Source organism: Saccoglossus kowalevskii, chromosome 12, assembly GCF_978046115.1.
Source record: "Saccoglossus kowalevskii chromosome 12, keSacKowa6.1, whole genome shotgun sequence".
In the NCBI taxonomy this organism is placed as follows: domain Eukaryota; kingdom Metazoa; phylum Hemichordata; class Enteropneusta; family Harrimaniidae; genus Saccoglossus; species Saccoglossus kowalevskii.
In genome coordinates, this window is record NC_140652.1 from 10,819,705 (window position 1) to 10,834,666 (window position 14,962).

The window sequence follows — 14,962 nt, forward strand, 5'->3', positions numbered from 1 at the left end:
AGTTTGCCTACTAATAAAGACATAATTAGTTTGTCTACTGATAAAGACATAATTGGTTTGTCTACTAATAATGACATAATTAGTTTGTCTACTAATAAAGACATAATTAGTTTGTCTACTAATAAAGACATACATGGTTTGTCTACTAATAAAGACATACTTGATTTGTCTACTAATAAAGACATACATGGTTTGTCTACTAATAAAGACATAATTAGTTTGTCTACTAATAAAGACATATTTAGTTTGTCTACTAATAAAGACATAATTAGTTTGTCTACTAATAAAGACATACATGGTTTGTCTACTAATAAAGACAAACTTGATTTGTCTACTAATAAAGACATAATTAGTTTGTCTACTAATAAAGACATAATTAGTTTGTCTACTAATAAAGACATAATTGGTTTGCATACTAATAAAGACATATTTGGTTTGGATACTAATAAAGACATATTTGGTTTGGATACTAATAAAGACATAATTAGTTTGTCTGGTAATAAAGACATAATTAGTTTGCCTACTAATAAAGACATAATTAGTTTGTCTACTAATAAAGACATACTTGATTTGTCTACTAATAAAGACATACTTAGTTTGCCTACTAATAAAGACATATTTAGTTTGTCTACTAATAAAGACATATTTAGTTTGTCTACTAATAAAGACATACTTAGTTTGCCTACTAATAAATACATCATTAGTTTGTATACTAATAAAGACATAATTAGTTTGTCTACTAATAAAGACATAATTGGTTTGCATAATAATAAAGACATATTTGGTTTGGATACTAATAAAGACATAATTAGTTTGTCTGGTAATAAAGACATAATTAGTTTGCCTACTAATAAAGACATAATTAGTTTGTCTACTAATAAAGACATACTTGATTTGTCTACTAATAAAGACATACTTAGTTTGCCTACTAATAAAGACATATTTAGTTTGTCTACTAATAAAGACATATTTAGTTTGTCTACTAATAAAGACATACTTAGTTTGCCTACTAATAAAGACATAATTAGTTTGTCTACTAATAAAGACATAATTGGTTTGCATACTAATAAAGACATATTTGGTTTGGATACTAATAAAGACATATTTGGTTTGTCTACTGATAAAGACATACTTGATTTGTCTACTAATAAAGATATAATTAGTTTGTCTACTAATAAAGACATAATTAGTTTGTCTACTAATAAAGACATAATTAGTTTGTCTACTAATAAAGACATACTGGGTTTGCCTACTAATAAAGACATAATTGGTTTGCATACTAATAAAGACATATTTGGTTTGGATACTAATAAAGACATATTTGGTTTGGATACTAATAAAGACATAATTAGTTTGTCTACTAATAAAGACATAATTAGTTTGTCTACTAATAAAGACATAATTGGTTTGCATACTAATAAAGACATATTTGGTTTGTCTACTAATAAAGACATAATTAGTTTGTCTACTAATAAAGACATAATTAGTTTGTCTACTAATAAAGACATAATTAGTTTGTCTACTAATAAAGACATACTTGGTTTGCCTACTAATAAAGACATAATTAATTTGTCTACTGATAAAGACAAGGCGCGTACTAAATTTAGCAATAATACATTTGAAAAAACAACAAACTTTCTTCAGTATAGAAAATTATTTATATTGACAAACCACCAACGTACAACACAGAGTAAATACAGAAAATAATAGTGTCACGTGATAATTATTCGCACGATGGTACACGTATCTGCGAGTGTAACAATTAAAAACGCGGATTTCACAGCTATTTTCGTAATAGTGAAATATGACCACATGTGGGACAGAATGGCTGTTTTTTTTCTAAACATAATTAATGTAGATGTGAATAACACTATTTGTTTAACTATGTGTTTCAGTAATTGGTAATTAAGCAAAAATGATGTTGGAATGGGAAATATGTGCCAATTATGAATAAAACACATTATGTTTGTAATCAGCTTTTGGCGTCATATGTTGCTTCAAAGGCATAGTACGTGTTAATTTTTAACCCAACAAGCTAGCGAAATTTTAGGGCATTATGACAAAAAATGCGAAGTGATATTTGAGAAGATGGCATTTAAAATAAATAATGTTGTGGGTGCACTTACCTCTTTAAAATGTTAAATGTAGACAAAGCCCATATATACGACATTACATTTCAATATGTAGCCAAGGAGTCCTCTCATGTGACTACTTAGGTGAATGCACATTCACGATCATATTTACAGCAACATCCCTCCCATCACCGGCGACGTATAGATTATATATTTCCACAGCTTCTTCCCAGATAGTACATTAATCTGTGTTTTAAAAACGTCTTCTCAAACATAGCATCAATGTAATGTTTCCATTGTGCACGACACACGCCGCAAAATTTACACCGCGCACCCTCTCTATATATGTTTTTTCTGCCTATGTGCCTGCTTTTCTTGTAGATCTCCTGAAAATACCCATGCATTCTGTTCTATCAGCTCTGATTCAACTGCCCATTCCCTCCGGTTCTATAATTACACATTGACGATATGAACTTCCCTGTCTCGGAAGAGCCTTTTTCTTAACTCGCTGACACCGTGATAACACAAGTCTATTTTGGCAATTCTGCTCGGGTGATTCAAATTCCATAAATATGAGGCGTTGTATTGCATCATGTCAGTAGTACATATGACAGTGACCTACCAGGTTATTTGCCAAATGCATTTCTAAACAACTGACAAGAAAACAATTCAGTAAGGAAGGTGATCAAAATCAAACCAGCGGTTTCCGGCCCGGTAACCGCGGAGCTCCGATGAGCTTAAGTTATCGAATAAATGAAAAAAAAACATAGATCTTTCTAAAACACATGACGAATAGAAGGGGCCAAAGGTTGTTAGAAATGCTCCAAGTTACGATCCCTGACAGAGTACCTCAGATTTAGGTGCGATATTCACGAATAATAATAATGTCAATATCCTACTATAGAAAGACTTGCCGGCTAAAGAATTGTGTTGAGCTACTAAATTTATATAAAGTATCAAAATATATGGTCTTTTTCGGTTGTAAAAACTACAATATGCAGGGATCAATGAATCGATCGTTTCAACGGAATGCTCTGCTATCAAGAGACTATGCTTCGCGGAAAGCCATACCCCTGGCAGCCCGAGCACTGGTGTAATTCATATCTTACACAATAACCGTTTCCAGACTGGGGATAGAGGGACTGTGATATCAGTAATGCTTCATTGATCGCAAGTTCAATATTTCTCAATATTTACTGAAATTCCGTTCATCTTAAACTCACTTTACATACACACTTCAGTAGACTACCAAACATTAACTTGAATAATAAAATGTAGATTAACATACTTTATTATTCATAACATCGTAACTACGCAACTTTGATAACACGATGGATCGGCTGTGCGTAGTTTCCAAAAATAATACGTCCACATTCTACAAATATTCACAGCTGTAATTATAGTAATAGTGGGATTATATAACGCCGTAATTCATAAAATCGTAACTACGCAACTTTGAAAGTTTGATAAAACGCTGGATCGGCGCTACACGATTCATAAAACCGTGACTACGCAACGATTTATTTGTCTGGAGATACCCGTCAAATCATCGAGGTCTAACTGCGTGGATATAATTAAGAGGCTTTCGTTGACTTGGACGCACTGGCACTAAAAACAAATAGGAATTCTGAAACAGGACAGGAATTTCGGCTCCCGGAACTTTGAATCAATTTCTATTAATTGTTCAAACACAAACGTTTGGCAGTTATATTCGTATTCGTATTCGGACAGAAAAAAATAACGTTCCCGGGTGACCTAATTACAAGCTAATTAGTGAAATCGGCTGAGCTCCTCGTTATTGATAACGATATGCAGATAATATAAACTGATTTGCAACAAAAGTAAAAATATGTGAAGACCAGGGCAGTTCTATTGTGGTATGAGTACAGGTTTCCATATGCTGCATGAAATTGTGAATGCGTGCTTGGGGGAATTGCTTATGCTTCAGAAAGTATTGATTGAAAGATGCGATGACCCATACAAATTATAACTATAAAAAATGCGTTCTATTTGGCAATAAAATATAATTACTGTAACTTATAGAAATATTGACCCGGGCCAAGAACGGGGTAATATTTGTATTATTATACCGAAAAACATTTTGTAAAAGGCTGCATTTAAAACAACATCCTGATTCACAAGTGGCTGTTTCATCACAGCTCCAATGGTTCGTATGTATTTATAATCCATAATAAATTTCAAAATTTACATCACCTTTAAGATTTGTGTATGTATCAATTTGCTATTAACGAGTGTTTGACAATTCGAAAGCCGCGACATCTCCACATGACGTGCATGCAATTAATACACTGCGCTGGGGCCACTCGGACATGAATACTGTAAAATACTTTATTTTCGCTTGGAATTAATTTTCGCTATTTCCGCTGAAGGAGGATTCAGTGAAAATAAAATCCAGCGAATATACATTTTTTCCTATATTTTACATTGAACTTGTCAAATATCAGTGAAAATTAATTTCATACAAAACACTTAAAAACTTTTTTTAGTGAAAATTAATTCCAGCTTAAATAAAGTATTTTACAGTAAAACGAGATATAACAGCAAAATTCCGGTTAAATGAACAATTTAATGAGACCCAGATATATGGTGTGCCATTAGAGTCAAAACTGAAAAACACGAATAAATAAAAGAGTAGATAAATACATAAAAGAACAATAATTCAAAGAATAAAAGGAAGAATAGAAAAATATATAAATGAATGAATAAGTAAATAAAATAATAGAAAAATAGAATCAGCGTATTTAAATAAGTATTTTTGAAAAGCTGTTTAAAAGTAAACCGCCGTTGCCAGGAGACGGGGCTAAAAAGTAAACCGCCGTTGCGTCGCAACGGAGCTAATAAGTAAACCGCCGCTGCGTCGCAACGAAGCTTTAAAGTAAACCGCCGTTGCATCGCAACGGAGCTAAAACGTTAACCCCAAAATCACAACGCTCATAGAAAAAAGGATGTCGAGGGAAAGTCAGTATCAACAGTGAGGTGCGACTGAAACACTGCACCAGCCGTTGATGACGTGGCGAAGTTATAGGCTGAATACTCGACAAGTCGTCGCAATGAACCAAGTCATTAACAGTTACAAATATCCCCACCAATATTGTCAGTACCTTAAAGCTCCTGCGACGCGGGCGGGTCTTTGACAAAATTGTCACACGTAAGTAAGGAATCTCTTGGTGAAATATTCCCTAGTTCAAGGGGTCAACGTTCTGGATAAAGTCGCTCAAAGCCTAAAAGCAAGTCTATTGTTTTCTTGAAGCCCCCAAACACATGGGCACATAAATTTTATATTCTGGCATTGGAAAACGCCAAATTTGTTACAAGCACTGCAGATAAGGAACAATTAAAGCTTGCTGGTTTAGGTGAGAAGAAAACAAAAGCATTATATCCCGAATTTCCGAAGCTGAGACATACTATGGGATTCACAAGTTGGCACACGTGTGGCCGAAATACAAACACGCTTGTTGAACTCAAGCCGCCCATATATGGATATTCGCTGGGGTTTCTCAAAAAGGACTCTACACTAGGATCTGCTGTTGCCTATGTGCAGCAATTTCAAAAAATCTATTATCAGAACCAGACGTGACAAGATCATTAAACTCCGACATAAGTGTTCTTATCTGCTTTGTATTTATTTATTTATTTAGTAGATCATGCAAAAAGTAAGACAAATTTACAGTTCATATTTTGCCTATTCTGGATTACTTGAGGTAGAGGGCTACTCGTAAATGAAATTTATTCATTTTGCAATAAATTGTACTCCTGGTCAATGGAAAGATAGTGACATCAGAAGTTTGGTGTCACCAACTATATTTTTATGAATGGCAGCCATTTTGCTAGTTTTATAATGCTTTTACTATTGATTCCTAGATATTATGCTATATCTCAAATTCTGAATGTTGTCACCTCAAATCACTTATTCATAGAGCTGGTTAATAACAATGGTGTCATGGGTTGCATTATCAACTCATCTTTGGTTCATAAATAATACTAGCTCATGGCATTACTCATATCAATCAGCTCTATATGCAAGTGATATCAGGTAATAACTTTGTAGTGATGACGCCAGTGACGAGGAGATAGTGATGACGCCAGTGATGAGGAGATAGTGATGACGCCAGTGATGAGGAGATAGTGATGACACCAGTGATGAAGAGATAATTGATGAAGAATGTAGCAATGAATCTAACAAATCTAAGGTGGAACATCTAGCTGTAGATTTTACAAGTAGCTGATTAGAGGATCAGGTTAGTTTGTCTGTGACACCCCCATGGTGTACTGTTAAAATAAAGTATTCTATTGCAAAGTTTATTTAGCTCTCTGTAGTGATATACAGTGATAGGCAAAAAGTTGTACCTTAGTGTGTGAACTTATTTATACAAATTTGTAATTACTGATTACCAGTTTAATTCAAATATTAAATATTTAAAAGTTCAAAAACTCGAAATTGTCAATGTCCATAATGTGCGTACATGGTTTAATGCGACATAGCAACTGCAACCACACCAAAATAAAACACTTGTTGATTGGAAGATGTTGAACTAACTCATTTATTAAAACTCAATGTTACAATATCATCCTGTCATTTTGAATATTAGTTATTTTGATTTATAACAATTGTGTATATATAAAACGTTTAATTTTATTTCTAAAATGATTTATATTTATTTGCCATAACCTTTGTTGCCTTTATGGAATTTACTGTATTTCAAGAGATAAAATAATATGGTATGAATTAAACATGAAACTCTAGGATTATTAGGACATGGCAATGAGAAAGACACTAGAATTGAAATATATTTTGCTGTCTAGTTGTCACATCATGATTGTAATTTGATTTTAAATTACATTTTAGTTGAATGCTAAAGTTGATGTGTTGATGAGTGTCTTCAATGGAATTAACAGAAATGTTAAGATTCGTGCACGTTTCTGCAATGATAACTGATGATGAGATTCTGTCTGAACATGACAGTGGTAAATTGTGTTTTGTTTTGTGTTCTGAAAATCAAAAAGGCGACTTATTATATTCATTGCAGGTAATTTGAATGAAGATATTTTAAACTAGTCCACAGGAGGGGGATTTCTTTGTGTCCCTGGCTGCTTATGGTTTAGGTTTCGTCTGTTTGTCTGTTCATTGCATTATTTCAGAAGTTCATAGACCGATTTACCCTAAACTTAGAACATATGGTATATACATGATGCCCCAAATTTCTGTCCCTGTTCTGACACAATATGGCTGACCGACGGCCATATTTTACCCCATTTTTTTATATATGTTTAAAGCATTATCTGCACATTGGGCTGGTAGATTCCGTCCAAACTTAGAATGTAGATGACACCTGCTTTTCAGATTTATTTTTAATTCGTTAGTGAAAATACTTATTTTTATTCTATTTTGCAGCAATGTTTCCTTCTTTCAATCATAATTAATGCTTTTTTATTTTTGTCTCCTATAATTTTGTTGTATAACATAACATTGTATAAGCGCTACATGTTTAGGCTACAACTCTTCAGTATCTGCTCATTCAGATTAAAATGAAGACTTGTAATTTGATTTACCAACTGTGTCATTAAATTAATATATGAATATTATATTGCGGCAATGGTGCACTTTTTTAAATTGTTTGTTCTAATTGTATTCACTCACTCACTCACTCACTCACTCACTCACTCACTCACTCACTCACAGTCACTCACTCACACACTAACAGTCACTCAACTGAATGATGATGACGTTTTATGATGAATAAGCACTTTATTTCATATATATACGAGGGGCGTTCAATAAGTAATGCCCCTTTCAGTTATCTGATCTAGATGAAATTTTGCATGTGTAATGATTTACATCTCTATGTGTTATATTGCAAAAACAGCTCTGAACTAATTATGGTTTCTGATTTACAGGTGTTTGAACTGAGTCAGCTGTGGAATGAAGCCAGTTGAGTATCGCGCAGTGATCCGTTTTTTTTAATTGAAAGGATGCACACTAAAGGAGACTTTTGATGAAATGAAAGAAACTTATGATGATGATGCCCCACCATATGACCTTGTAAAACGCTGTCATCGTGAATTCAAACATTGCCGGAAGTCTGTGGGAACAGCTCCCAGAACTGGTCGTCCTACTTCTGCCATTGATGAGGCATCTGTCCACCAAGTTGAGGCAGCCATTTTGGAATATCGACGCATTATTGTTCGCCAAATAGCCCAAGAGGTCAAGATTGGTACGGAGTCTGTGGAAACTATCTTTCATGACCATTTGCATATGCATAAGGTGTCTGCCTGATGGATTTCCAGAAGCAAGAATGCGTCGAGGGTGAATTTGGAGATGTGCCAAGAAGATAAGTCAAAGTTTTTGGGGAAAAACTGATTACACAGGATGAAACTTGGGTCCATCACTCGGATCCAGAGACCAAAGCCAAATCAAGAGGCGGGTCACGTTCAGCAAATGTATCCTCCTCCTGCAGGACAACGCACCTGTCCACAACTCGCATGTCGCCAGATCAGAAGCACGGGCGTGTTGCTATGAAATCCTCGCCCACCTCCCATACTCTCTTGATGATGCAGCGTTGATTTACGACGTGGTTAGAGGACCAACCTGGGGTGTTCTACAAAAACGGTGTCCAGAGCTGGGTCAAACGATGGGAGAAATGCATAACTCTGGGTGGTTTCTATGTGGAGAAAGACTATAACTGTGCCAAATTTCATTATAACAATATACGTCATTGCACTTCTCACTCAAATTAATTTGTTTACAGATGACCAAGATGCAATTGATTTGGTCTGGTTTGTAACAGGTACACCAACATTTATGCAAAGTAGACCATCTGTAATAGAAATAAAAGTTAATAATTCAAGAACAATACTTGTAATGCCACCTTACTTATGCCGTCAACATATTAGAGATATGAAGACTTTAAATATAATATACTTGAACGTGTTCAGCTAGGATTGGAACATTTTGGTATGGCTTAATACAATGCCTGCTGAAAGCCTCCATGGACAGCTGTAGTAGCAATATTTTTCATTAAACTTAAAATGTTGGATACAACTACTAAATAAATATACAATACAAATATACAACTAGGGAAATATATCTGTTTAGAAATGAAACTCTTTAATATTGATTGTCATACACAGTTTGTATCAACATATTTTGTGGTCTGTGTGTGGTGCATGCAGTAAGTTTATTCTGTACACAAACATCTGTATGTTTATATATGGACACAGAGACGAGCTTATAAAACTGATACAGTATAGCAACATCTGAGGAGAATTTGGAGCTTAAGAGTTTTGGATCATTTTCAAAGCAATATGTCTTATCAATTTTTATTTTTGTAAACATGAGTATTTGTTTTTTTAGGTCCGTTGTTGACTACATGAAGCTATATTCATATTAGTGATCTGTCACTCTCTGTCGTCTATCTAACTGTCTGTTTATAAAAAAAATGATACTCTTGTGAACCATAGCTCGTAATTGTCTCAAATATGTTGTTCTTTGAGTGTGTGTACTCTGATTTGCTGATGCTTAATCATGTGGCACATTTTTCACGGTTCATATTAGAAACTCTTATATGCTATGTATTGTCAAATGTTGATCACCGCACTTCACCTCATATATGAATTGCAACACATTTTGCATGAGAAATATTTTCTATAATATGTTTATATTATTGATGCCGTTTCTTCTCCTAGGTTGAAAAGAAAACTTTTTATTCCCTAACTAGGCACATTCCGGTGATTATACGTTTGGTTCTTTTCAACCGTCTTTCAATTCTTCTGTTGCATTTCTTCAGAATTTTATGAACCAATTATTCAAAACTCGGTAACACATGTCTGAGATGGCCGACCGGCAGCCACATTGTTTAAGGAAAATCTGCACTTGTTTGTCAATTTTGCACATTCTACTTATATTCAAATTCACATAGTCCATTCAGACCCAAATTTGGTACACAGACATTTGCATTCTAGCACATCACCAAGAATTTATCACGTACAGTCAAACTTGACAGACAGAATACATCTTGGAATAGATGCTCAATTTTATTATATTTGATGATTCTTTTCAAGATGGCTGAATAATGGACATTTTACTTTACAAAAAAATTACAAAAACATTGAACATTTTCGTCATTCCAGTACTTTATTGTTGGCAAAATTGTGTTTGTAATCATTTGACGTGTCAAGTATTTTGTGTACTGTAATACATGCTAGAGCTACAGTATCTTCAAGATATCCATATCGGATGTTTCACGCCGATAGACTTTAGGCAGTTCCATGCATAGATTTACAGTCTGATTTGAATTGTTGGTCTAGTTACTCAAAATTGCAAAAGATTTCAGCAAACCTTTGCGAACAATACAAGTTTAATTCTAAGTTGCTTTTCATTATAATTCATTTAGTTGACAGTATAGAACTGGAACTCGCACTTGTTCAAAAAATGTAAGACGGGAGCATGTTGTGACTTGTACATTACAAATTATAATTAATTTAATTGTTCCTAACTGTTTTTAATATCATGTTTTACTATAGATTTGATGTTCATCAGGGATAAGTTGGTGCAAATACTTTACCAGTTATTACACTGATTTTAATCAAAATATTTATAGGTTATGCCCATGTGTGCAGTGTACAGTTGATTGCAAAACAGTGAGCAGTATAGAACCCAATACCCTCCCCGTGGCTTTCCTTGCGTATGGAAGTTATTTTCACGAGTGATGCGGTGTATCCTGTCGCCATACTTTCACAAGCGAAAGGTGTGGGGTTATGTCATATTATACTGAATCGTATAAGTTAAGTGTTTTGTTAAATGCATGTCCAAACAAAAAGTACCTGGTCCACATTTTTTATACAATAAACCGGCCTGATGACTGCATAGATATTGTATGTGTTCAATACTCACATACTAGAAAAGGCTGCGATATTCAGAAGTCCGGACACACATAGTTGATTGGGAGACATATTCCCTTCTGCTGTTCTAATTGGGTGCTGATTCCAACTTGCAGAAAACATCGACAAATGTCTTCTTATACGCGGTAAATACACATAATGTAAACAGAATAAATGCATATCATTGCATGAATCGAGAAGTCCCTGGTCTTCGACAACATAAAATGTATTATAAAATACATATAAGCACCCACAACATACATCAAGTGATAAACCATTTAATATCTATGAATTTGGGGTTGAGTAACTGTGTTTGAAATCAAACCAAATGGCAATTTCGCCGTATTTCTATAGTATAAAAAATGCTCCTTGTTCTACCCCTCTGTAGATGGTTTTATTTTCAGCTATATTATGTCCACTCTCAGATATTGAATTGTTCGGAAAAACTCAACGTCGGAAATAGCAGAATATATATATATATATATATATATATATATATATATATATATATATATATATATATATATATATATATATATATATATATATATATCTCAATATACTAGAACACATGATTTTTGACAGTAATCCCACCATCAAGAATTAATGTTGTTGTTTTTTTGGTGAGGAAGATGGGTGTTTGTCCGGCGTTAAATCGTGGATCTTTACTCCAAAAATAATTCATGTCAGAGTTTCATACTTTCCCTTCACGGTACAGCTGCCCGGACGATAAGGACATCAGTCACAAGTAAAACAGGCTGCATCGTTGAAAGCAATAATGATGTATACATCAATATTGTTTCATTCAGCAATCTGCAAAGTTTAATACTTCAAATGTCATATTTACAGACACCATTCCTAATCACTCACATGAGATGAAAAAAAAATCAAAATTTATTGCATTTCTATTTTCTGATAAATCATGTTAATATACAAACATAAAATACACACACATGCATAGACAAATAAAACAGACAATCACATTGAGAAAAGTAAACAATATTTGCATCTTGGTTAATTTCACGATGGCATTCTACGCGATATATTTGTTGTTTGTCAAAATACGTTACAAAGCACTAATGTGTGTGTAAATGCCAGGCGTCATAATCGCATCCCCTGAGTAAAAGCCAGTACATTAAAACAGCTCTTAATTACTATGAAGTGAAACGCATGTATGTATGTCCAAGAATTGCCAGTGAGTGAGTCATTGAACAGTACATGTAGGAAGGCAGTGCCTGCAGTGATCTATAATAATCATATAATCAAAGAAAACTTAGAAAGAACTCCCGTGTGCTGAGAGTACTGAAGACACATTGAAAATTAATTAAAAATTACTTGTACTTGAGATATTGATGGAATAACTAATTATGTAAATCAGGTAAATGATATGAACAGATTTGAGTGTAAAACTAATAAGGCCTGCGAAATGTAATATCTATGTACCAAGTTTCATTGAAATGTGATTAGAACAAAAAACTATGAATTATTATTAGAGAATTAATATAAACAAATTTCAACCCAAAATTAATCGGGCCTGTCTATTGTTCCAGAGCATTTATGTACCAAATTTTATTCAAATGTGATGATCAGTAATTGAGATATCAGTGTTAATTATTTTAAGTAGGTGATTAATAAGCATAAATACTTTACCAAAAACTAATTGGGTCTCTGCATAGTCCTAGGTTCATTGAAATGTGATGATAAATACTCTATAAAAATTCATGGAAAAAATTAACTAATTATGCGAATTAGGTAATTAATATCCACAATTATTTACCCTAAAACTAATCAGGTCTCTGCATAGTCCTAGAGGATCTATGTAGCAAGTCTCGTTGAAATATGATGATCAGTACTTGAGTTATCAGGCGAAAGGCAGAAAATTAACTAATTATGCTAATAAGGTGATTAATATGCACAAATATTTACCCCAAAACTAATCAGGTCTCTGCACAGTCTTTAAGTAACTATGTACCAAGTTTCATTGAAATGTGATTATTACTACTTGAAATATCAAAAGCTGAAAAATTAATTATTTATGCAAATTAGGTAATTAATATGTACTGATATTACCCTAAAAACTATCAGGTCTGTGCAGTGTCCTATGATATCTATGTGCCAGGTTTTATTAAAATGTGATGATTAGTACTTGAGATATCAGTGGAAAAGCCAAAAATTGATTAATCATTATGCAAATTAGGTAATTAATATTGCACAGATTTTTACCCAAAGCTAATGAAATCTGCGCATTAGTTCAGAGCATCCATGTGCCAAGTTTCATCGAAATCCAATGAGTGGTTCTTTAGATATCAGTGGAACAATCATGGAACAGCTAAAAATCAGCTAATTATTATGCAAATTAGGTAATTAATATGCATGGATTTTTACCAAAACCTAATCAAATCTGCGCATTGGCCAAGAGGCATCTATGCACTAAGTTTTATCAAAAATCAATGTATGGTTCTTGAGATATCAGTGGAACAGACACACACACACAGACAGACACACTAACTGTAAAGACTCCCTTTTTGTGCTTCGCACACAGGAGTCAAAAACAATAAAACCAACAGAGTTAAGGGAAGCAATCACCTGGCTCAATTTAGTAATCAACCAGACAGTATAAGGATTTTTGCACAGACCGATTTCTGAGCAAAGGATGAACATATACAGGATTCAATTACTGATTCAAGTATGATAAACAGTAGTTGTGCATCTCTGATTTAACTTTTAGGGTATTATAGGCAACACCAGATCTTGAGACTGATTACCACAAACTCGTATATGGCAACAGAGAAAATAAATAAATAAATAAATAAATATGATGCAAGAAATGTGATTTTGAGATAAAAAAAATGAAGTAAGATTATAGTACTGTTGGGTATACATGAAAAGTTACCACAAATACTAGCTAGTTGCGATTGAAACCCCTGACAGAAACAATAAAAAGAGTTCTGATATAATCAAATCTGTGAATAAATCACGATCTCTATAATTCTATATAAAAGATTAACCCATAATATTTAGGTTCAATTAAATTAACAAAACACGAATAATACATTATTATTATTCATTTTATAGATCCAGAAATGATTTTCCTTCTCTGATTTTATCTTAACATATAATTAGCTCTGTGGAAGTTAAGATTGAATAAAAAACTTGCAGTATTGGCCAATATAACTCTGAATTTAAAATATTGCAACTAAAATAGATGCTAATTCAAAATAAATCATTGCAGCTTTGCCTATGCATGTATATATTTTGATGTTCTAACATATAACCTATATTCACATGCTTGCAATCTGGTAATGCCAGAATATGATAGTATATTGTGTTTATACAACACAAGGTATGTATTCGATTACATATTGTATAGCATATTTCACTCAGTTTGTGTAAAATTAAATAATAAGCAACTTCGCCCATAGTAGTGAGATATACATCCGAATACCTTGTGGCCAATACATAAATATGACACACAATTGACAGGGCAACGTGACGTCACACAAAACTGAGTCCTATAGATTTCTACATACTGTCATAAGTCAGTGAAACATTTCAGTTTATAGGCACGGGAAACTTGTATAAAAATATTAGTATTTTGCAATATTTGCTTATAGAAAATAATGAAAAACACATTAACAACACTATACAACACGCCCATATTGAGTTGCGTCGCCATTATTCCAGGTGTTTCAACTAACCCTTTGAATCTGTGTAATGGTAAAATACATTTTTGTTTCGGTTAGAGAAATTGATGCCCCTATCACCACCGATGGCAAGCCAACAATCATTCAGAGGAAAAATGATATGAAACATTCTTAATTTTCATTAATTCATTAAATTTCCTTTTATCTCCATGAAAATGGTGATTTTTGAGCCATTAATCACTGGTGTTTATGGGTAAAATGGTTCATCATACCTCACAATATTGTTCAATTACATAAGTTGAATAAATCGTATGGTGTTATAAGATAGGTACAAATTGTGTGTAAATT

General features: G+C 33.3%; 1 long non-coding RNA gene across 1 annotated transcript; it reads left to right on the forward strand.

Annotated features, from left to right (window-relative positions):
- The first annotated feature begins 5,158 nt into the window (after positions 1 to 5,158).
- LOC144344477 (uncharacterized) lies at positions 5,159 to 8,127 on the forward strand. The gene is made up of 3 exons (XR_013419189.2): positions 5,159 to 5,241; positions 6,142 to 6,331; positions 7,989 to 8,127. It is a non-coding gene; the product is annotated as an uncharacterized LOC144344477 (long non-coding RNA).
- Positions 8,128 to 14,962: the final 6,835 nt, after the last annotated feature.